This window comes from Mus caroli, chromosome 15 (assembly GCF_900094665.2).
Source record: "Mus caroli chromosome 15, CAROLI_EIJ_v1.1, whole genome shotgun sequence".
Taxonomy (NCBI): domain Eukaryota; kingdom Metazoa; phylum Chordata; class Mammalia; order Rodentia; family Muridae; genus Mus; species Mus caroli.
In genome coordinates, this window is record NC_034584.1 from 58,169,835 (window position 1) to 58,194,226 (window position 24,392).

At 43.1% G+C, this 24,392-nt stretch overlaps 1 protein-coding gene across 11 annotated transcripts in view; it reads right to left on the minus strand.

Annotated features, from left to right (window-relative positions):
- Asap1 (ArfGAP with SH3 domain, ankyrin repeat and PH domain 1) overlaps nt 1-24,392 on the minus strand; it is a 289,301-nt gene that overhangs the window by 166,350 nt on the left and 98,559 nt on the right. The window lies entirely within an intron of this gene.

Below are 24,392 nucleotides of genomic sequence, written 5' to 3' on the forward strand. Positions count from 1 at the left end.
ATTACACTCTCTTTCCCCTTCCCTTAAGATCTTTCTCCCTTCTCATGGTTCTCTTTTATGATCCATAAACACACACGCACACACACACACACAATTTAAAGTCTATATTCAATAATCACTTTATATAACTAGATAAATATACCTACATCTATTGAATTTTTAGAATATCCAGCATAGAAGGCCATGCTGTAATCTCAGCAGTTGGGAGGCTGAAGCAGGGGGATTGTGAGTTCTAGGTAAGCCTGGACGATATCAAGTATAGTGTATTTATTTAATGTCGTCAGCACTTGGAAGACTGAGGCAGGTAATCACCGTGAGTTTCAAGGCCAGCCTGATATATAAAGTTAGTTCCAGGTCAGGGACACATAGTGAAACCCTGTCTCAAAAGGGGGCTGTTGTGATGGCTCAGCAGGCAATCACTTGCCAACAAGCCTGAAGATTTGAGTTCAACCCTGTGATCCACATGGTAGAAGGAAAGAGCTCACTTTAACAAGTAACCATGAGTGGTTGCATATACTCTCACATACATACATACAGGAACCAAATGTAATAAAAATGTTTAAATGAGAGAAAAACAGGGACAGAGTGATGGATAGATAGGAGAGAGGGACATGAGAATAAATCTCCCCTCCCCCAAAGAAAAGCTATATTGACATTGTGTACGCTTCTGATTAATTTTTTAATGCAAATGAAGTTCCCATTTGTTAAGCCATTATTTATAAGAGACAAAATAAGTGGCAGAAGATACCTAGAGGCCTGCCTGCCCTGTGAAAAGCGGGAAGCCACTACAATGTGCAAGTATGTGGTAGAGAGATGGCAGAGAGAGAAAAGCTAAGTGGTTTGAGCCCTGTGGAGAGAAGGGGAACTGGAGACACAAGGGTGGAGAGGAGCAGCCTGATGGGAGTGGCCTGCCCTACCACTGCGGCTGGCCCAGATCCAGGGCTTTTGAGTTCGCTCACATCAACATCTACCCTATCTATGAACTACCAGAACACGTGAAGGGGCCAGTCCTGCAGGACCAAAGCTGCAGGATCTCCATGGCACAGGACAACAATAGGATATCCAAGGGAAATCCTGGTGAGGATCCAGAACTGATAGTGTAGCAGAAGCCAGAGGCCTCCAACCAGACCACTGACTCAGTGCAATGCACACTTACAAGTATCTGCTATGTGTGAACAAGGGGTATATTGTGGGACCTCCTGACATACTGCAGTTTCCACAAGGAGATATCTTTTGCTTGTTTGCTTTTTATTTTATTTTATATTTTATATTTTATTTTAGAGAGGAGGTCACAAGGGTAGAGGGCAGACATGAAGGGACAGGGAGAAAAAGAATAGGATTGGGGTGCATGGTGTGAAATCATTACAGGTTTCTCATTATTTGAGAAAGCAATCCTCTTATGTCAAGGGAACATAAGACAAACTCAATGATTAAAATCTGTTTTAGTGTAAGTCAAAACAGCTAGCAGCAACCCATTGAAGCAATGGCAATCTAAATTCAAACCACAAGGATGCAAACTATACTTCCTCCAAAGACGAGGTCCGAGCCAGGGTTGAACTGCACTGGGGTGCGTGGGGGCACACATTCGCTTTTCTCACTAAATTCTAAATGGACACTGCTACCCAGTGCAAAGAAGCCAAGAGGTGTGCCTAAAGGGGGTGGCTGTTACTGCTGCAGGGACCCTCCTGCCTGATACCAACAGCACCTTTAAAAAAGAGCAAGAACATGACTCAAACCCATACTATATTCCACTCAATACACCTAAGCAGAACACAGCAATACTCAAGGAAAGTTGTGGGTTGACAAAGGAACACTGCAACCCACACCTACGCCTCAGGGACGGCGCCTCTCTTCCTTTGACAGCCAATGTCCTCTTTGTTAGAGATGTTTCTAGCACTAAAACACGCTGGTTACCCTAAACACCACGTTAAAGTGTTTTGTCCTAAGTGTCCTGAAGACAAATCCAAAAGGTCTCCTGCAGATAAGCATTAGGGAGCTGAAGGGTAAATAAGTAGGGTCTTCAAAGAGGCTACATCTTACACCTGTCACTTTTAAAAGACAGCTCTTGTGTTCATGAATCTAAGAGACCACCACACAAAACACCTGGCACTTGTAAAGACCATCAGAAATCAGATCGGCGGTGGCAATTTGCTCCTACCTCAGTTTAGTTCCTTCAAAAACCAAGCTACACCTGAGATGAAGCTGACATCTACACACCAGGAGCATCTGAGCCTCTTGCCTCTCGTCTAGGGAAGGGGTTTTCCCTCAACCACAAAGCTTGCTATTCTAACTATCCTTCTGGACAAATGTTATCAGATCACGTAGGGCAGCATAAACCTAATCAGTTAGAATGGAATTAAGTGGTGTGGATTTCTTAATTTCCAGTACTTGTGTGGACACCAAGTCACACAAGTGACTGTATTGTTAGCTTTCTTCCATGTTGTGAAATGACATCTACCAAGGAAGAAAGATCTATTTTTACATGATGAAAGCCAGAAATGCTTCCTCTTTGGCCAGGAGTTTCTTCCCTACGGTGCTCTACTTGAGGGACGAGGGACGTTCATGCCTTTTCTGCTGTTCTCCTGAACCCACAGCAGTGCCCAACCCTCCCTCCCTTGGGGAGTATGCTACTCTCCTCCAGTTCTCTTCCTCAGCACAAGTGGGTTTCAGTCTCTGAGCTCAGGACTAGGACTGTCGCCTGCAGAACAAGCTCAACGTGCAAAGTGGATGGTCGGCATGGCCTCTATTTGTCCTTCTCTTTTTGATGTATTTCACAATTTAGCCCACAACCCAAGCAGAGATTGGTTTCCTCCAAGCACCAACAAATGCACCATCCCTTCCTCATGGCACATTTTTAGTGAAAAAAAAAATCACAACAAAAACAAACGTTCTAGCTCAGGGCCATTTTCACAGTTTCAAGTTTTACCTCTGAAGTAATGAGTTATGATGAAGCCTGAGGCCAAAGCAGCAGCATTAATGAGGAGGCAGATGATCTATAAGGTTCGCCCTGCCAGTCTACCTTATACATTACTTCCTTCAATATGCAGTCCCTCCACGTCCATGTTCCAGACTTTCAGAAATTAGACAACAGATGAGAAGCCTGAGCAGCCACTGCATCAAGGCCTGAATCTAAACCCACAGTGCGGCCAACCCTTAGCACTGCATGTGAAGAATACACAGTGAAGTGGATGAAGGCAGAGAGCAGACACCAAAGCAGGGACAGCTGGCTCTTGCTCTATGTCTCCTCTGACTTCAGTTGAGATGAGGACAGAGAATCCCAGGTCTATGTCCTTGCAGCCACCCTGACCTGAGGGACAGTCATGCAGACTTCTCTTCCTTGTCTTCAGGGACTATACACCACTGTTAGTTTTCATTATGTTCTGAATGCCAACTCCAGACAATCCTTACTTGCCAAATGGCTTACCCTTCAAATATAGGTCAAGTTCAGACGGCTTCAGAAGGCCAATCTATAGACCTTTGGGGTTCTGAAGAAGAGCAAGACCTTCATGTCTCTGTAGAAAATTAAGTGGTCTTTTTCTTGACAGGAGACACCAGGTGTCTTAGGGTTTGCATTGCTGTGAGGAGACACCATGACCAAGACAACTCTTATAAGGACAACATTTAAATGGAGCTAGCTTACAGGTTCTGAGGTTCAGTCCATCATCATCAAGGTGGGAGTGTGGCAGCATTTAGGCAGACATGAGTCTGGAGGAGCTGAGAGTTCCATCTCTTGTTCGAAAGGCAGCTAGGAGAAGATAAGCTTCCTGGCAGCTAGGATGAGGGTTTTAAAGACCACACTCACAGGGACACACTTATTCCAACAAGGCCACATCTCCTAATAGCGCCACTTCCTGGGCCAAACATATATAAACCATCACACCAGGCCTATCCATTGCTACCATGTGATCATGTGATCATGTGGAAGTCACATCCTCTCAGGGTCAAAACGACTAGAATACATGTTGCTAGAAGTCCTTCCTGAAATAATACTCTATCATAACATGAAAGCAAGCCCTGTCCTAGCCTAAGAGGAATTAGAGAGTAACTCAGATTCTTCATAGAAATAAGAGTTAGTACCCAGCCTTTGGTTTAGACTGAACATACATGTTCACTCCTTCATTCCTGAAAATGCAGCTGAAGTACACTTACTCATAAAGAACCTGCTGGGGTAGAATACCAACACTAAGCAAATGAGAATGAATAATCTAGGCATGGTAGTCTATGCCTGTAACTCTAATACGAGGAAGACTGGGATTGGGAGTGGGGTGGGGTGGAAGACTTCTGTTCTATTAAACACATCGGCAGATTGATGAAGTAACTTTGTGCAGTGGGAACAGTATACTACAGTATCAAATGCTCATTTAGTAAAATTATTAGATGATGCAGCTCATATTTCCCTATTATTTTCACTCCTAGAAGTTCCTCAGTCAGAGGATATATTGGAGGTAGGGCAACAAAAAGCAAGTGGTTTATAATACCTGAATCCACTGGCTGATGTGAAAAGGCAGAGAACACAACAGAGCATACCATTACCATCCATCTCTCACATGCTTCTTGAAACAAATAAATACTGTCCCACCTCTCTAAAGCGAGAAAAGGATAAACTACACTGGAATCTGAGGAAGAACTGCTTGTGGAAAGCAGAGGAATGAAGGGCCAAGTTAAGCATCAAAGTCACTGCAGACAATGCATTGACTCTGCGTGAGCAATGCCTTCAGTCTCTTAGGAGAAGCAGAGACTTTAAGAAATGTATTAAGAGTCTACAGTGGTGGCGCACGCCTTTAATCCCAGTGCTTGGGAGGCAGAGGCAGGCAGATTTCTGAGTTTGAAGCCAGCTAGTCTACAGAGTGAATTCCACAACAGCCAGGGCTACATAGAGAAACCCTGTCTTGAAAAACCAAACCAAACCAAACCAAACCAAACCAAACCAAACCAAACCAAACCAAACCAAACACAAAACAAAACAAAACAAACACAAAAACAAAAAAGAAATGTATTAAGCAAAACCATGAGTTTTTATTTTGGTATTGATTTGAATAAATAAGTATTTGACACTACCAGGGAAATATAAGCCTTCATTGAATATGTACGATATTAATGAATTATTGTTAGTTTTTTAAGTGTGGTAGTGGCAATGTACTAGAAAGAGCTCTTATTTTTACAGATGCACGCTGAACTTCTATCAATAAAGTTATATGATGGGAATTGCTTCAAATAACCTAGTGTGATCTCAAGGAAACAATATGTTGATGACTATTGAAGCTGGATGCTGAAAAGCGGGGCTTATTAACCCTCCTGTAATTCATATGGTTTGAAAGTTCCTAATGAAATATTGTTTTGATTCCCAGCACTGAATAAAGAAAATGAAGAAACCAAATTTAACAAGATGTCAGTTATACAACTATAGGTGTACAGGCCCTGCAAAAGTCACCAAGGCAGAAGAAACACATGGGGATCAATAACAGCCGTGAGCATCACTGTGTTCAATGTATCTACAGATGAGAGAACTGGTATAACCTACCCCCAAACATGCAGCTCTCTGTACTTTCTAGACTTTAAGACTCAATCCTTTCAAGATCTTCTGGATCTTCCATAGTGCTTGCTTCACAGCTACAAGAATGCTCCTGGACTTAGCTTGCTTTAGCTCTGGCCCTCAGAGAGAAAGCAAGTGGTATTGGGCCAGCACCAGCAGCTTCAGCACCAGCTCCAAATCCTCTCCAGCCAGTTCAAATGGCTTAGAAGCTAAAGCCACTAAGACTAATGACCTGTGTTCAATCTCCAGAACCCACACAGTGGAGAGAACTGACTCCCGCCAGTTGGACACTACACACTACCTACACACAAATACATAAATGAGAAGCAAGGGTGGGAAGGAGAGAGGGAGAGAGGAAGGAGAGAAGGAAGGAAGAGGGATGCAGGCAGGTAGAGTCTTAAGCTGCACAGCTGGCCTGTTGACTGTCAGAGCCTGGGTGGAGCCCTGTAACCCGTCCTACCAAGTGCTCCAGGTGAGTCTAGGGTACAACGAAGTCTAAAGAGCACTAGACTATTCTACCTGCTCAAGAAAGGGCTTTCGAGATCTTAGTTAAAATACCTGGGCTGGCTAGGGAAAAACTACAGGGAAGCAAGGACATGAGAAGGGTTGAGTTCCACATGGGTGCAGGCCGTGCGTGGCACTCACTTGTGTGTCATTGATCTTGGTGGCCAGACATTCCAGATGCTACGGTGATCTCAACTTGCGGGTTAGGAAAACAAGGTGAAGGGAAACTAAATCCTGGTGATACATTTACGTGGCAACATGGGCATCTGAATCTCAATCTGTCTGTGCCTGAAGCAGATGCCCAGCTACACTGGAGACGAGGCCTAGCACTGACATTCTTCAGTAGTTCGGCTTTTCAGTCAGATCCCAGGATTCTGGACTTGGGTTTGCCTCTATTATTCAACTAGAGAGACTAGGGAAGGAGCAGCCCAGGAGAACATCAAATGCTAGGTGTCCCGTACATTTGCTCCAATTACAGCAGTGTCCCAGTCACGAAGGTCAGCCAGAGAGCAAGCACATGCCTGCTTAGAAAGAACACATCCTGGGCAGGCATGGACACTGTGTTCTGAATCTTCTCCTTTAGAGTTTCTTTTCTGGGTTTTCAAAGCAGGGTTTTATGTGGATCCCTAATTATCCTGGAACTCTCTCTGTAGGCCAGTCTGGCCTGGAACTGTAGATCCTGCCTCTGCCTCCTCAAGTGCTGGGGATTAAAGTTCTGCCAGCATGCCTGGCCTCCCTTAAGAGTCTAATAGGTTTTCATGCAAGAACCAGGAATGCATTTTCATTAACCAAATTCTCTTGGAGATGTAGTACATTTTGGGAAAGGAGGCAAGTGGTCTGAAGGACCAAGTGACTAAAATCCATAGCAACCCAGTGACCAAAACTAAGTATTTTCTGATGAGATACTACTCTTCACACATATCCATTGTTTTCACTGAAACAAAGTGACCTTATACAGAAATGTTTTAAAGGGCCACCTCCTTCTCTATCTTTGCTGCCCTTTAAGAGATCATATGTAAATTCAGTTCTCCTTCCCCATCTCCTGCATTAAAAAGGAAACTGCTATTTCAATTTGCAATAATGGGTCAGAGAAACTAGCAGTTTTAAAGGAACACTTCATGCAAAATTTCTGTAGTTATCTGCAGCCATAGCCTGGCCTTGTGGTATTCTGGAACTCTAGTTTAATGTCAAAGCAAGCAGCTACAACAGGAACACCCGACACTTCTTTTGGAAACAGAACAATTGTACTCAACGACCTAACAGGACATCAAGAGGTTTCAGCTAAAGAAAAATTTACCTTCAATGCCAAAAGCTATCAACCCAGGATAATCAAGACTTAAGCAGTTTTACCTTAAACAGTGTCTACATTCTGCATGAACTAAAACGCCCATGACTTTCCACCATGAGCTACTCAAACTATTTTAACAGTGTGCAGAGGAAGACAATGAACTCTCCTCCCCCTCCAAAGAGACATCCTGTCTGTAAACAGATGCAACCTCCCCAGCCATGACATCCCCTGGCTCCTCTCTCTCCCCTTCTGATGGCCCTAGAGAGTACTGGCATAAACAGTTTTACAATCTGTCCTTAGATTGGCAGAGAGCCCACTAGGCGCTAATCAGTGCCTCGGGAAGTCAATTTTAAAATACAAGTACTCCATGCAAATGATCATTATCAATGGAAGAAAAGAATGCGTCACCCTGTCACCCTCAGTTTGGCCAGGAAAGGTCTTTTTTTCTGAAAAGCTCTCCCCCCTGGGTTACAAAGGTAAGCATACTTCTCCACTTAGCCTCAGGCATTCATTCTTCGAGACCTTTCACACTGTGACATCCTTGACCATTCCTCAGTCTTCAGACCACTTTTTATGAGGTACTCAACACACTGAAAGGGGGTGGGGTGGATCATTTGTTCAGCACCAGTTGCAGTGTCACAATGGGGCTGAGCCTCTTTATAGCCGTTTACTTAATTCTCACACTACACACGGTGCATCATGCTCGTCTTATAGATGAAGGAAAAATGGAGGCATGTGGAAAGAACACATGAACCAGACTAGTACTAAGCTCTGACGCTCTTCATGCAACGGGGAAGTGGTCCCAGCAATGGTCCCGTACTAGCAGAGCTACGGATAACAGCCACACCAAGCACAGATCTCAGGCTAGTCAAGCACCCAAGTAGCTTTCTGATTTACTGCAGGTCTTTAACATGCCTCCAGTTCTTTATTTCCTCCTTTAGGAGGGACAGAACCTTTTTCTTCTGCATAATTTACATACACATTCTCACTAACTTGCCCAGGATGGCCTTGAACACACTCTGTTGCCCACATAGGACATGATGTTTGTGATTCCTCTGCTGTGGCCTCCTTGATAGATGAGTTACAGTCCTGTGTCACTGGGACTGCTTAACAGTTTCTTCTTAATGGGAAGAGATGCTTCCTGCTAGCCATCTTTCCCTTCTATGGTCCAGGACACCAATACTTTAATGACTTTTCCATCTAACTGGCAATTGTTCCTGCCCAGCATCACTCTTGGAAATTCTGGGATCTGTACCAGTGACATTCAATCTTGACTTGATTCTTCCTTAGTGGAGTGGTACAAAGCTTATCTCTTCTCTACTCCATTCTGTTGAGTTCCTATCCCGAAACCCAGTCTCCTTTTCTCCTTGACAAATGGAACTCTGTTTTTGCCAGGACATTTGCCACTGGACACAGAAACATATTTCCTAGCCTTTCCTGATCTAGATGGATCAGTCAGTTCTAGCATTAAGTGACTCTGCTAAGATGGGCCGATTTTGCTTTTCCTATCTCTTTCTTTCCTTTCTTTCTCTCTCTCTTTCTCTCCCCTTCCTTCATTCCTTCCTTCTTCTTTCTTTTTTGAGACAAGTTCTTACACTGTAATTCAGGCTGGCCTTGAATTCACACCAAATCCCTCCACCTCAGCCTACTGAGTGTTGGGGTGGCTTTTTCTTGTCTTTCTAGAATCTGTATGTTGTGAGTGATAGCTGAAGCTCTGGCAGTAACCTTAAGCCAATATGTGAGGATAAGAATGGAAGCTATGCATCAAGGTAGGTAGAGGAGACGAAAGCAGGCAGACAGAGAAATGGCCTGTTATATTAAGGCTTCAGTTCACTTGAGGCTCTTCCTCTCTGTGATAAGCAGCTCTATCTAACCCCAATTAAATCAAGCCAAAAATAAAATAAAAGATGGTACAAGGTCTCCAGCATGACTCATTAATTGCCAGAGAGACCGGATGGTGAATGTTAATAAAGAGCCATCAGCCTAAGATGCTTGGGGGTGGGGGTCCCGCCATCATTTGGTCCATCATATACCTCCAGATGAGTAATGACTTTGCTTCTGGCTTCCAAGCAATTGCTTTCCCCTATAAATCTCCATAACTGTCCATACCATAATCTTTAGCCAAGTATTACAGGTATGTTAAACAGAAAAAATAAAATTAAAAACAGTATACAGTGGTTTCTTCCGGTGACTTATTCAGAAGAATAGGGTCATTTTATTCCTCGCTCGCCTGTTCTCACACCAGCAAATGCCAAGATGTTGCTGGTATTCTCCACCTCTCAGCCATCTGCCGAGAGGGAATGGCTCCTGCAGGGAAACCATTTCAATACGTCAAAATGTCACAAGACACTCTTACAGCTTGCTGAAGCTGTAGGAGGAGGAGGGCTGGACTCTGATTCTCTTAGCCTCCACTCAGTGAATAAAACTTTACCCTAGACATTTCAAAAAAAAGGAGTGAGGGTTGTTCCCTCTGTATCTGAATGGGCCCATATCCTCTGTGGAGTATTTTCGGAGTCTTGGTCCAAATCAAGCCAAGCCTACTACTGATGCCTCCTCTATAGCAGCTCCACAGGCACTGACAGGATACCTGTCTCTACCTACTATGCTGCAGCTGGAAATCAGTTAACTCCACTGTGAGCTTTGAAGGCCTGGGGGTCCTGCCTGCCACACTGTTTTTGTCTCTGGAGCTAATGCTTTCTGGAATATAGCAGATGTTCAGTGAATGGTCCCTATATGAGTTCATGGAGGTGAGTCAGGAAGCCACCCAGGAAGTTCTACATATATAAACTCCTAAGACATCCTTTAAGCATCATTTGCCAATCTATAGTGACAACTGAAAACCCAGGTTATACTGGCTAAATTGATGCAGAAGAAGTCAGAGCTATATAGGCAGCAAGTGCAACTCTGAGATGACAGGAGAGGAACAGGCAGCAACAAAAACTGAAGGGGCAAAAGGAAGGAACACTGGATCTGCTGGGGAAGAGCTGCAGAAATGGCTGCTACACTTCTATAGAAATGCTAAAATAAGGAACAGGAAATTCTTCACAAATGGTTGTATAAAAATCACCCACTGGTGGTTTCTATGACAAGACAAAAACAGAAAAGCACTTTCTAATAGTTTGATGGAACTGTGGACCAGATGGTGTTTTCTGGAGACGAGCATTTGCTGTGCTGTAGGGTTACAGGGGAACACATTTCCAGGAAGACCTCCTTGTGTTCTCAAAGCAATGGTGTGTGTGTGTCAGCTGGTCAAACAACCTGGCCAAGGACAATCCACATGACAAATGAAAACTTATGGGTACCTTTAACTACCTCTCTGTCAGGTCACTGTAATAGCCAGGGAGGGTATATTATCTGCCTTCAAAACCTTCAAGACCTTAAAACTGATATATGCAAGAGAACAAGGTTGAAATCTTTTCCATGTCTCAGAAATAAAAAATAAAAAAATAAGTAAAAATAAAAAAAAAGAACTGTTCATGGACCAGATAGTGGTGCACACCTTTAATTCCAACCCTTGGGAAGCAGAGGCAGGTGAGTTCAAGGCCAGCCTGGTCTACAGAATGAGTTCCAGGACAGGCAGGTCTATACAGAGAAACTCTACCTCAGAAAACAAACAAAAAGGGGGGCGGTGAGAACAGACAGACAGACAGGAGAAAACAAAGAAGGAAACTGTCTGTGGAAGTGGGAAACACTATCAGTAGTACAAAGAAACATTTTCTCCAACAACAATTTGTGGTCCCAGCACTACCCATCAAGAAAGCTGTGAAGGGAACTCTGAAATATAGATGCAGATCTGAAAACTGGACTTCTGCATCATTTGAATAAAAACTGTAAGAAAACTGACAGCATTAATCAGATCATATGGAATAGAATGCCACTGTTGGTTTGCCAAAGTGTTTTTACAGTGTTCATGTCCTCTGTAGGAAGAATTGTGGGTATATGGAGAAGAAACAGCATTGTTTCTACCTTGGTAGAAATGCTCAAAAGATCACAAGCAAAAACCTGTGCAGCCAGAAATAGGATGGTACCTTTGTTTAAGTCACTGTGGCATTGACTCACATAGCCAGGAACAGCCTACAGCTGTTGCTAATTTTAAGACAGCCCTGTCTGTCCTATAAGAAAATAAGACTAAAAAGGAATAATAAAAAAATGCTGAGGAAAATGCCTGGCACTTATCTAACACACTGTGGCACCAGTGAATGAAAGGTAATGAACCCAGATCAAGAGGTAGTGAGGTCTTGCCCCCAGGTCCTGGAGAGGCAGTGGGCATCTTTCATGTGGGATGTGAGAACACTGTGCAGTCAAAAATGAGCAAATATTCTACACACCCAGGCATGGGAAGTTACAGCTTACTCTCCCTGTGAAGGCAAACCTCACTCATATCTACCAGTGGGAACATTAACTCATTTAACACAGAATATGCTCTGTGTGAAAGCCTTAGACCCAGCAACTCAATTTCCAAGGTCCCTTCCTAAAAGCTTGCTAGAAAAAGTGAGTAGAGAAATATTAAATGCAAAACAAAACAAATAAAACGGAAGAAGGCTGGAGACATTTCTCAGTGGTTGAGAGCATGAGAGTTCAGTTCTCCACATTCCTATCAAATGGCTCACAACTGCCTTAACTCCAGTTCCGAGGGCTCAAGCATGCCTATGGTGCACATAAGCTCATGTAGGCACAAACACACACACACACATATTTTTGTTTTAAAAAGTTGAAAAGGAATGGAGAAAACCATTATTAATAACTAGATAAGTACAACAGTGCAAGCAGAGGGTAATTTTTTTTTTTTTTAAGCAACTGTGGAGACAGTCATATCACCAGTGGAGAATGCAGAATATATAGCAATACGAGACCTGCTTGGACTCCATACATCCTTTATATGTCATGCATAAAATATCAGCTGTCACTATGTAATTCATAAGAGGATATTTTTATGTGCTCTCATCTCATAGAATTCTCAAAACTGTGTCGTGGAATTTAAAAAAAAAAAAAAAAAGAGGCATTATTTCACACCAGAAAGAAAGTTAAATTTACCATGCTTTTCAAAAGGATTCATTGCAAAATGTGAAATAATTAGCCGGGTGTGGTGGTTCACGCCTTTTATCTCAGCACTCAGGTGGTAGAGGCAGGCAGATCTCTGTAAGTTCCAGGACAGCCAGTACTATGCAGAGACTCTGTCTCAAAACAAAACAAGCACAAACAAAAAAAGAAAGTATTAGTGAGCACGTCACACCCAGATCTCTAGGGTTGGTGACCATGAGGAATATAGAGAGCTGGATCCGCATATGTAGTCTCTCTGGACAACACTGAAAGGCTCCCTCTCAACAGGAAGGGGAGGGAGGACATAGACTAAAGCCTGACACTTAAGATTTAAAACTTGAAAAGACAAAGATATCACTGTCAGGCAGGAAAAACCAAGGAGGAAAACCACGCCAAAAACAAAAATCCAAACAAACTAAAACACCACCGCCATGACCAACCTCGACCTAGCTTTCTCTATAGTACCAAGGGCAAGGGCCTTTTGTTTTTACTGTCCCCTAGTATACGATGACAGAAACACAGGACTTCTCAGTTACTACCAGACTACTCTGAGAGTAGAATTCGCCTATGGAAAACAGTAAAATTATCTGCCCAACCCCCCGACTAGGTCAGTAGACATCAACACCACTGTCCTAGTTCACTTTGCCAAAGAGCGCAAACACATCCAGTCTTTCAGTTTAAGACATTGGAACAACAGGTAAACAGGTAAGTAACCAAAAGGGCAATCATCTAATTCTAAAAGGAAATCTGTTTTTAAAAATCATGTAACATAAAGCAAGAGCACAGAGTTAGAAAAATTCAAAATTCTGTTAACTGTAAAACAGTAACTTGAACCTCTGGCATGTTATCAGGATAGGAGCGTTAAGGTCTTAGAGTGAAGTCAGGGCCCTGCCATTCACAAGCCACTGTGACCTTGTGCATATCATGAAACACTGTTGATACTATTGATCTTCAGCTCTGTCTATCCATCTGAGCTTAGCGATGTTTGATAGAGCATGAAAGCATCTGGTAGGTAAGGAGAAGCAGGCGTGTGGCAGGGTCAAGAGGACATTCAGTGAATTGGGAAATCAAGTCCCCCTGTAGTCAACAGAGACATGAATTGTAGGAGCTCATTTTCCAAAACTGCAAAACAAAACCTGGACTTAACAGTCTTAACAACGTCATTCTGCAGGTGCAGGCCAACTTGTCAACAATTTGGTGAGGCTGGCTAACTATCAAGCACCAAGTATCTGCCTGCCTCTGCCTCCCCATTAATGAGATTATAAATGTGGGTCACAACACCTGCCTTTCAAAAACTGGGTTCTGAGTAGCATACCCAGTTCTTCATGCTTGCATTACCAACCAAGATATCACCCCATCTCTAAATACTTAAACTTTAAATATTTTATCTCCAACATTTTATCCATCTTTCTTATGCTTCATGATTTTTTAAATATAAGAAATGATTTATAGTCATTTAAGTTGTCTAAACACATCTACTCCCTCCAACCTAAATCTGAGTAAAACTGATATCCCAGAAAGACATAGTATGTCTACCTACTCATCGATAATCTTTAGCCAAGGCTGGGGAAATGGCTCGGTGGTTAAGAGAGCATACTGCTTTTGCAAAGGACTCAAGTTCAATGCTCAGCACCCAAGTTGGGCAGCTCACAACCACCGGGTAAAACTTCAGCTCCAGGGGATCCAACAGCCTTTTTCTACTCAAGAACCACCTATACTCAACATGTACATAACCTCACACAGACATACATATACACATATAATTACAAAGTAATACAAATAAATCTTAATGAAACAATAATCTCCCATCATCTCACAGACCCCAGAGGCTCACTGCTTACTGAGAGATGTAAGGTTTTAATGATCACAAAACTTATCCCAATGTCCTGGTAGATAAAATGGAGTAATAATGTAAAGCATTTAGCGCTGTGCTTGGCTCCCAACAGATGATCAAGAAGCTAAGCCCGATTTGGACTGGCCTCTTGTCAAACATGCTATCAAAGTCTGTACTGGAGCCAGGCTTGATCACAGCTGCTCAGCGTGGGGTAGTGTAAGTTCAGGGCCAGTCTGAGCAACTGTGACTCCACAGCCAAAGTAAAAAACAGGGCTATACATAAAGAGCAGTGACATAAAACCTGCCTAGCATCCAGGAGAGCCTAGCTTCCATCCCCAGAAACAGGGAAAGCAAAGCAAAATGCAGGAAACCATTACTAAAGAGAAACTAAATACTGCATCAAGGATACAACTGTAGCTCTTCTCTCCAATGTCTGCAAAAAAAAAAAAAAAGAAAAAAAAGAGCCCAAGGAGACAAAAGAAGCTGCAACTATCAATACAGAGAAAACAGTGTCAGTGAGACATCTTAGAGATGCACCAGTAGGTGATGACAAAGTTTCTAAAAAACCTGACAGGAGGTGAGTTGCCAGGTAAAGACTCTACCAAAGCTGATGACTTGAGTTTCACCTCTGGGACACACATGGTGGGGAGGGGAACTAACTCACACAAGTTGTCCTTTGGTTTCCTCATGTGTACCATAGAATGATTTTCTCAACAACAACAACAAAAAAATGTTAAGTTTTAAAAAAATGGAGAAACAAGCCTGGCATGGTGGCACACTCCTTTAATCCCAGCACTGGGGAGGCAGAGGCAGGAGGATTTCTGAGTTCGAGGCCAGCCTGGTTTACAGAGTGAGTTCCAGGACAGCCAGGGCTATAAAGAGAAACCCTGTCTCGAAAACCTCCCCCCCCCCAAAAAAAAAATGGAGAAACAAAAATGTATCCTCTCAAGTTAGTGCCAAGAAGTCTCCTTACATCTGCATGTGCATTTATAGCATGTGGGATAAGAACATGAACTGCTGTACACAACCATGAGTCTTTGCCTTACACGTAGGTAAATTACGGACTTACAACATCTGCTAAACACTGATCTCTGCTCCTTGCTGAAGAGATCATGAACCAATCCCATGATACTGCTGATCTTTATTATTTTTAGGCTACCACACATACCCTTCAGGATACTTTTGAGAAACATATCATATCTGTAACTATAGAACTGGAGGCAAAAATCTCGGGAAAAGTATAATGAACCATTCTTTTAAAAAAATTTCTTTTGTTCCAGATGAAGTCTCAACTAAAAATAAATCATATTATTTGGACTCAATTCAACCCAAAAAGTATTCATTGAGCACTTGCCATAGCAAACCCTCAGCAGAGTCCTTGCCTAAGTGAGTTAACAACCTGGTAGGAAAGACAAGTGCTCCTATAAACAAGTAACAAAGAAGAAAGTGTAACAATGCAGAGAGAGAGAGAGAGACTCAAAGACAACGCTCTAGATAATAGCAAATGTTCACTTTCAGAACAGGGACACCCAGACCACTGCAAAACCAAGGTAGCCCACGAGCTGGGGCATTACTGCAAAATGTTCATAGGATCACAGGCTTCACAAGTAGTTTTTGAATAGTCAAACTCCATGGGAAACCCAAGACCCAACTGGGCAAAAACACAGGCAATACTGACATCTATGTTGACACTGATGGCAAATACATAAATGGGAGGACACCCTGGCATGGCTTACACACCACAGAACTACTGCTGTCCATGTTAGGGCAGTGTCAGGAGTTTCTATCTTCTGGGTGGTCGGATGTTTTTAGGACACGTTCTGTAGCCCTACAGCAAAGGAGCTGTTCTGCTCTTCTGCTCTGGCAGGAGCACTGCACCCTGGCACTCTGTGGGGAAGTAGAGGAGAGGAGACAGGAGTAGAGGCCTTCATATTTTAAACACCGGTCTAGAGGGCCAGCACGTTCCGAAGCTAAAGCAGGCCCCAACAAGTGGGTAAAGGCAGTGTTCAAGACCTGACTGTAAGCCATCAAGGCAAAGGAGTCACTTGTTAATGCAGAAGGAAGTGAACATTAGAACCATGTACTAGGTTTTTATGTTTTGTGTAACCCTTTTTCCACTTCCCTATACTCTCCCTAATCCCTATCTCTAACCATAATATTGCACTCAAGATGTGGGGTGGTGGTGTAGGGTGTGTTTGCATGTGTGTGTGTATGTGTGTGTGTGTGTGAGGGGGGTTGCTGTTCCTCCTATGGGGCTGCAAACCCCTTCAGCTCCTTGGGGACTTTCTCTAGCTCCTCCTTTGGGGAGCCTATGCTCAGTCCAATGGTTGGCTGAGCGCATCCATCTCTGTATTTGTCAGGGACTGGTAGAGCCTCTCAGGAGACAGCTATATCAGGTTCCTGTCAGAACCTGGCATCCTCAATAGTGTCTGGGTGTGGTGACTGTATATGGGATGGATCCCCACTTAAGGCACTCTCTGGATGTCCTTTCCTTCAGTCTCTGCTCCACATATTGTCTCTATATCTCCTCCCATGGGTATTTTGTTCCCTATTCTAAGAAATACCGAAGTATCCACACTTTCGACTTCATCTTGAGTTTCATGTGGTCTGTGAATTGTATCTTGGGTATTCCTAGGTTTGGGGCTAATATTCACTTATCAGTGAGTGCATACCATGTGTGCTCTTTTGTGATTGGGATACCTCACTCGGAATGATATTTTCTAGTTCCATTGATTTTTCTAAGAATTTCATGAATTCATTATTTTTAATAGCTGAGTAGTACTCCATTGTGTAAATGTATCACATTTTTTTGTATCCATTCCTCTGTTGAGGGACATCTGGGCTCTTTCCAGCTTCTTGCTATTATAAATAAGGCTGCTATGAACAGTGGAGCATGTGTCCTCATTACATGTTGGAGCATCTTCTGGGTATATGCCCAGGAGTGGTATTGCTCGGTCCTCAGGTAGTACTAGGACACTTCATTTTTTAACACTTATTTTGAAAAACAAGAGTGAATCTTTGCTTCCTTAGGAAGTGGCAGCAGAATGCTGCCATTGCATCGACTGCAAGAAGCAAAAGAAGTTTTTGGTGTGTAGTCCTGAGTTCTGCAAGAGCCAAGCAAAGGCAACTGAACCCTGCAACACACCTGTTTACAGATGAGATCATGAACCACCAAAATCAGGACCCCACCTGCTGTCTGATAACTCTGCTTGCAGGCCAATGGAGAAGCAGTCTTTCTTTATCCTAACTCAAATACTTTCACTGAATGAGGAAACGGAATACCCCTAACAGGCGGGGTAGTGTGGGGGCGAGGGGGAGTCGAGAAAACAGAAGCAGCAGGAATTATGAGTGGGTTTGCATTCTTCCCTTTTCTGAAAACTCAGGACTTTGCATCTAGCTTCTTTTTAGAACCCAATCTGATAATTTCCCTTTAAATGAGAGAATGGGGCAAACTGGAGAACTGCATTCTTGAAGTATCCAAAGACAAACAAAATGCCTCAATAAAATTTCAGGTAACATGGAAGAAGTGAGGCTAACTTCAGACAGCACACAGTGTGAAAAGGTTACCACTGCTCTTAGCATTCCTGGTTTGTGAACTGGGTAACCACATTACAAATATCCATATTAAGATGCTGCTGCCATGTGTTATATTTTCCTTACTCTACTGGCAGAGTTAAAGATGCGTGTCCTTACAATAAGTTTAATAGGTCCAAATCCTCTAGTTTGCAGGCACGGCAAAGCACAGCCTTTTATCATAGCTTCAGCATCAGAACACATTAACTAGCTAGTATACACACAGCAGAATCATGTGTTATAAAATACATGAAATATCAAGTACCACATGCTGGGCAAGCCAGTAGCCCAAAGTTACAGCCAGGCTGACGCATCTCCAGCACTGTCTCTCTGCACTGTAGAAAGCTAGTGAGACGGATGCTTTCTCCTTCCCTTAGAGATGACAAAACTAAGGCTCAAAAAAGTTAACTGATCTCAAGCCCTGCAATTAGTAACAGTTACCTCAAGCCAAGCAGCCTTATAAGGTGCTAACCCCACTACAGCCTGTGAGGAAATGTGCGCCAAATGAGGAAATGAACAGACAAAAGTTAAGTAACCTTCAAGGGGTTGACTTAAAGATCTTGGGGGAGGTTAGTTTTTCTTTTAAACTCTACAGCATGTAGCCTTAACTAGCTATCTAAAATCCTAATAAGCCAGTCAAAGCTTAAGGGTGGGGTGACATGACAGGGATACAATGTCTCAAGGTCACTTCTTAGGGCACATCATCCTTCATTACCAAGGACTAAGGGATGAGACCCCAGCTCACCAGCACAGGAAGGAACCTGAGTCTGCTTTTGACAAGCTCACTATTTAGTCTAGCACTAGTGTGTCTACTTGCAAAGCCTGTGTCTATTCTTTCTCCTTTTGTTTTATAAAATTTATTTCTACATCAGAAGCACTTTTCCATGCCAAAACAAAACAGAACAAAACCAAAAAACATATGTTTTGGTACAAACCATGATGAACCTGGTATACATAATGTAGGTCACTACACTCTTGAGTTTCATTTTCATCTTCCCTCAAAGAGGTTTGAGCAGCCTACTGGATACTAATCACAGTGAGTTAGCAGTGTGTCCTTGCCGAGTCCAGCAAAGCATGAATACCCAAAACAAGTGAATGCAAATACTCTACATTTGATAGTGTTAAGATCACCAGACAGCTGATGAGCTAAAAAAAAAAAAAAATTCTCTTAAGGTAGTCCCAACATGTAAGAGCAAAGCATAAATTGATGTGTTTCTCCACAGCATGCCTCCCAGCCCTGGGGTTGGAAAATGGTCACAGCAGCTCTTCAGGGGAGAGGAGCACTCGGCTTCTCCCAGAGTCCTTTCCCCTCAAGTCTAATATTTAAGCCCTTCAGACTCTGACAGGTCACATTGCAGCTGGTATGTGCTGCATCTTCCAGGGCAGATGGGATGAAGACTTCTCCCTACATTCTGGATCCACTATCATTTGTATTTGGACATGTGACTGACCCTAATTCTACAGATGGTAAAACATACAGCCCTGTGACTGGTCTGTTTTTCAACAGCTTTGTCTAACATCCTTACAGGGGGTCGGGGTGGGGGACCCTGTGGCTTCATGGTGGTCAACTGCTTGCTGTTCAGAGGCGTGCCTGGGTCTTGGGCCCAGGCTTCTTCAGCAGTCTCAGGAGCCCAGAAATGTTCCACAGAAGAGCTCCACAGCATAGTGTGTAACAGGGTAGAGAGCAGTTAAGATTTTATGCTACTTCTTACCTAATTATAGGGCTCCCAGGTAACTGTAGAGAAAGAATTCAAGAGAGCCAACATAAACATGGCCTAAAATAGTGAAGTCATTTAAAAATCAGCAATAGTGGGGGTGATGACTAAATTAAGCTACAATACATTAACAAAATACTGTGTAGTCATTAAAATGTATAGTTAAAAGGGGCCCAGAATGTAATGTTTCATAGAGATACCAAGTAGACTGGTGTCGGGGAGGGGAGGAATGGTGACTAAGGGAGTGGAAGAAAATCGGCAGTGACTGCTAGTGGGTATGAGGCTTGATAAGAGGTTCTCAAGTGAACTGTACAACTCTGCACATAGGCTAAACACCATCAAACTCTATACTCTGAATGGATAAAGTATAAATGCAAATAAACAACAACAAAATTATCCCCAAAGTCATCATGCAGAGGCCTCAGGGAAGAGCAAAGGCTTTAAGGATTTAAAATCATCCCAGTTTTGCAGAGCAGAACAGAACACGTAATGTTTGCTACCTTCTAACTCTACTCTTGCCAGGGCCACAGCGGCAATGCTCCCAGTGCACGTCAACTCTGAGACAGCCAGAAGTACTTCAAAGATAGTCTCATCTAGCTTCATAGAAACTCTGAGTCTGGGGGATGGACGGATGCATCAGCAGTTAGAAGCACTAGCTGCTCTTCCAGAGGGACCCATGTTGCTTTCCCAGTACCTACATGGTAGCTCACAGGTGTCCATTAACTTCAGTTCAAGGGGATCTGAACCTCTTTTCTGATCTCTGTCAATCACCAGGCATGCACACAGTGCATAGACACACATGCAGACAAAACACCCATACACATAAAGATTGAGTCTGAGTCCCTTACTTGTACATATCAGGCAACTTCATAACTTAGCCAAGTACACAGAACTAATAAATGGCACAGTAGGTATTGAAAGCAAGGACCATACGGTCAAAGCCTAGGGTCTTAACTCAGTTTACTGTAACAGCTAACAAACAATGAAAACAGTGAAGGTACATGTAATAACATTCATGTTATTTGCTACACAAACGCAAACTAATTTCAGGAATAAGGGAGGAGAAATAACTGTAATTTTTGCCCTCTGAAGGAAGAAGTGCCCAGTGCCCAGTGTCTGCCCTCTAAAGGACATAACAACACTTGAGCCACATAATACTGCACCTAGTTGTTCCTGTGGGCAATATGTCCAATGTTAAGATGCAAAGCCATTAAAAATAATTGATCAGTTACAGCTCAGTATACACAGACTACTGATATCTGGAAGAGGTATGTCTTCCTTAGACTAGCGGAGATCCAAGAACTATTTTCCTTGACTGATCTGAGTAGGATACGACATCTGCTTAAATAACTTCACTGACGTCCTTGTTACACTCAGAAGCGCCTTAACTATCTCCTGTCAACGGGTGCTGAATTCACATCTGTGTCTTGCTTGCATGGGACCCCTCATATTTTAAGAACACGAAAAGCTCTGAAATAGGAACCATTAGGAAATCACACAAACAGTAATTCAAGCAATGAGAAGGCTCTGACCATCTCTATTCTTTTTCCCAGGAGCAGCCTCAGTGTCAGCCTCTTCTCCATGGGGGAAAATCCATGTGGTTCAGTCAGAAGCCATATTTATTAATCATGTAGAGCAACAGTCTTATTTGTTCAAATAATTTCTTAGTCAACACACCCAGCAGCCTTAATTCTCTACTTCCCTTCCATCCTGTGCCACAAAGGGAGGGATGATTGGTGTTACAGCTAGAGTCCTGGTTCTCAGGGAGAGATGGGTACCATCTAATTCCTCAATTTGTCACACAGGACATTTTCATTGCAGCTGGACCCAGCTGGAAATCTCTCCTACGCATATACCCAACAAAACATAAAACATAATAGAAAAGTAATGGAGAAAAATGCACACACTTAGGACAACGATTGGTTGATTTTATCAAACTAAACTGAACGAGCAAAGTCAGTAGTACCGCCATGAAGAGAAGGTCCTCCTCTACTCACTGATGCAGTAGACACTCCTGTTAATATTTGCTCTTGCTGTGTAATCTTTTTTTGTGTGTGTGTGTGTGGTTTTTCAAGACAGGGTTTCTCAGTGTAGCCCTGGCTGTCCTCAAACTCATTAATCCGCCTGCCTCTGGCTCCCAAGTGTTGGGATTAAAGGCGTGCGCCACCATTGCCTGGTTGTGTATTGTAATCCTAAGTGCCCCCAAGATCTGGAGTCTGCACATAAACCCAAGTGACGCTATATGTCTTTGTCCTCAAGTTATTTCTGATTGGTATATAAAGATGCCGACAGCCAACAGCTGGACAGAAGAAACATAGGTGGGGTTTAGGATTCCCGGGCTTAGGGTTGGAGGAGAACCAGGAGGGGAGAAAAAGGTCAGGAGGAGAAGCTGCATGGGGTGGGTGAGTCATGACAACATGGCCCTGAGGTGGCTAGCTGGGAGTTAGGAGCATCCCAGATGAAACATAGTAAATAATATTACAGTTATCGTTAGGAAAGTAGATTCTAATAGCATAGAGGGTAGATATCTGCCCAGCTCTAGTGCTGATTAAGGCTTATTGTAAATATAAAGGTTTCACGTGTCTTTTATCCAGGAACTAAATGTTCCAAGTCAGGGTAGAAACCCCAGATTGGGATTAAAATTTCTACAACACATTCCCATTCCTCCCTGGACCTCCCTACCTTGGCTCAAATGATATCACAGCTGGAATTTCTACTTATGCCCGGTCCCCACTTCAGAACCCACATCAGAAATGATCGCCCAAAGTCTCCCCAGCTGGACTCGATGGTGGCCCATTATTTGCTCCTAGAACACTCAGAACTAACATCTCAGCACTGACCCACACTGCATAGCTAACCCTCTAGCTGCCCTACGACCTTGAGAGCAGAAATCAGTTTTATTAATTCATCTGTGTGTGCCCCTCCCTCCCCCACCTCTCTCTGCACCTACAGTAGGCTGAGTACACAGCAGGTACTCAATATTGGATCAAATTAGCCTGAGCTATGACCAACATGAGGCCTTCCTAAGTATTTAAGGCATACCCTACCAAAGGGAATCCATTCTCAGGGGAAGGTTTTATCATGAGTCACCTTTTCTATTCCCAGGTTAAAATTGTGTATGTATGTAAACTGGGATGACAGTAATAGAAGATTCCAACAAGTAACACACATTTTACTTTATGATGTCTTATGGAAATTCTGCTAGTCTTTACATACAATCCTTCTGGAACCCATAAAAAGTACTCCAAATGGGAATTTTTGCAAGAAGTCAAGAAGAACACTGAATTCAAAAGTACAGCAAGCTGGGGTATTCCTGACAGTATGAAGACCCACTTCTATTTCTAACCATACATTTTTTTCTTTTATTTTTCTGAAATTATGTGCCCAGAATGGACTATCACCTCATTTAGACCTGGGTTTAAGACCTTCCCGTACACATAACGGTTTCTAGTGCACAGTTCCCCTTGCTGCCGAACAGGGCTAGTACGCCCCATGTGCACAGACAGAACAGAACCTAGCAGGCACACATGAAATGTCAACTAATCTTAAGTCTCAGGACTTACAGGAGGCTGCCTGCAGAGGAAGAATACTACCGCTGCGCTATCCTGACTCAGCTGTCAACTTGGTCAGTGTTGCTTCCTCTTTCCTTGGCAGCAGCTGAGGAAAATGGGTCCAGAGCACTTACTAAGTAGTCACAAAGCTCGCTAGCTCTTACAGCCTTCATTACAACGGCTGACTCAAAATGCTCAATTTGCCAGTAGATTCCTTCTGTAAGAACATGAACTCAAATTTTAGAAGTTAAGCTCAGACATGGAAGTTTAACTCGGCCTGCCAAGTCTACAAGATTCGACCCTACTCCTTGCCTTCATCAGTGGAAGTTTCTTGCTTTCTCAGCCTCAGTTTCCTCATTTACAACAAAAAGAGTTGAGCCACTGTCAGGCTTTTATGGGGAAACTATAAAGCAAACAGGTGGAACGATGACTGCTGGTGACCAGAACTCAGTTAAAATGTGTCCAACCCTCAAGACTGTGGAGTTGTCAACAACACAAGCACAGCACTTACAACACACACCTACATGTGACGCACATACTTACAAACGCACACAGTTTATCACATGGGGAAGGATCAAGAACCCACAAAGGCTGGAAAACCAGACAACAAAGGCCCAAACTAGAATACCACAGACAGGATTCTTTCTGTGCTTGCTCCTAGCCTGGGTTTGCTTAGTTAGCACTGTGGAGTCTAGAGACAATGACAAAATACACAGGATGGCAGATTTTAGGAGGATAACAGAAATCTGCTGCCTCTAAGCCCCCACAGGGCTGCTCTGTTGGTTTAGGCTCACAGTAAAAATTTCAGGGCTAATACCTGAAATTTCACATTCTACTGCTGTTGACAAAAGCTGACTTGGTTGTACTTCTTGTGAAATGTACTGCTCTATTGTTAATTCAGGGTGCTTCCACCCAGGACACCACAGCTTGTGTCACCACAGGTCCACAGCCAAACAGTACAAGCAAATGAGCAGAGTGGAAAGAAATTCTCTTTCAACCCAGGCTGAGAAAGGAAACCCAGTTTTACCCAAACCCATATATACCACCTACACATTAATATCCAATCCCATTTCAAATAAGCATCTGCCTTTATGCTGGTTTCTGTGGCTACGTAATTCTACTTTATGGTATCATTATTATTCATTGTCAAAAGAAAAAATACACAATTAATTTCATCTCAAGATTTAAAAAACTCATAATTCCAAATCCCAAATGGAGTTCAACAGCAACAGGAAGACTTTTGGAAATATTCCAGAATGCAAAAGAAGCTGCTGCTGCTTCCTTTTTTCCTCCTCCTCCTCCTCCCCCTCCTCCTCTTCGTCCTCCTTCTCTTCTTCTTCTTCCTTCTCTCCTT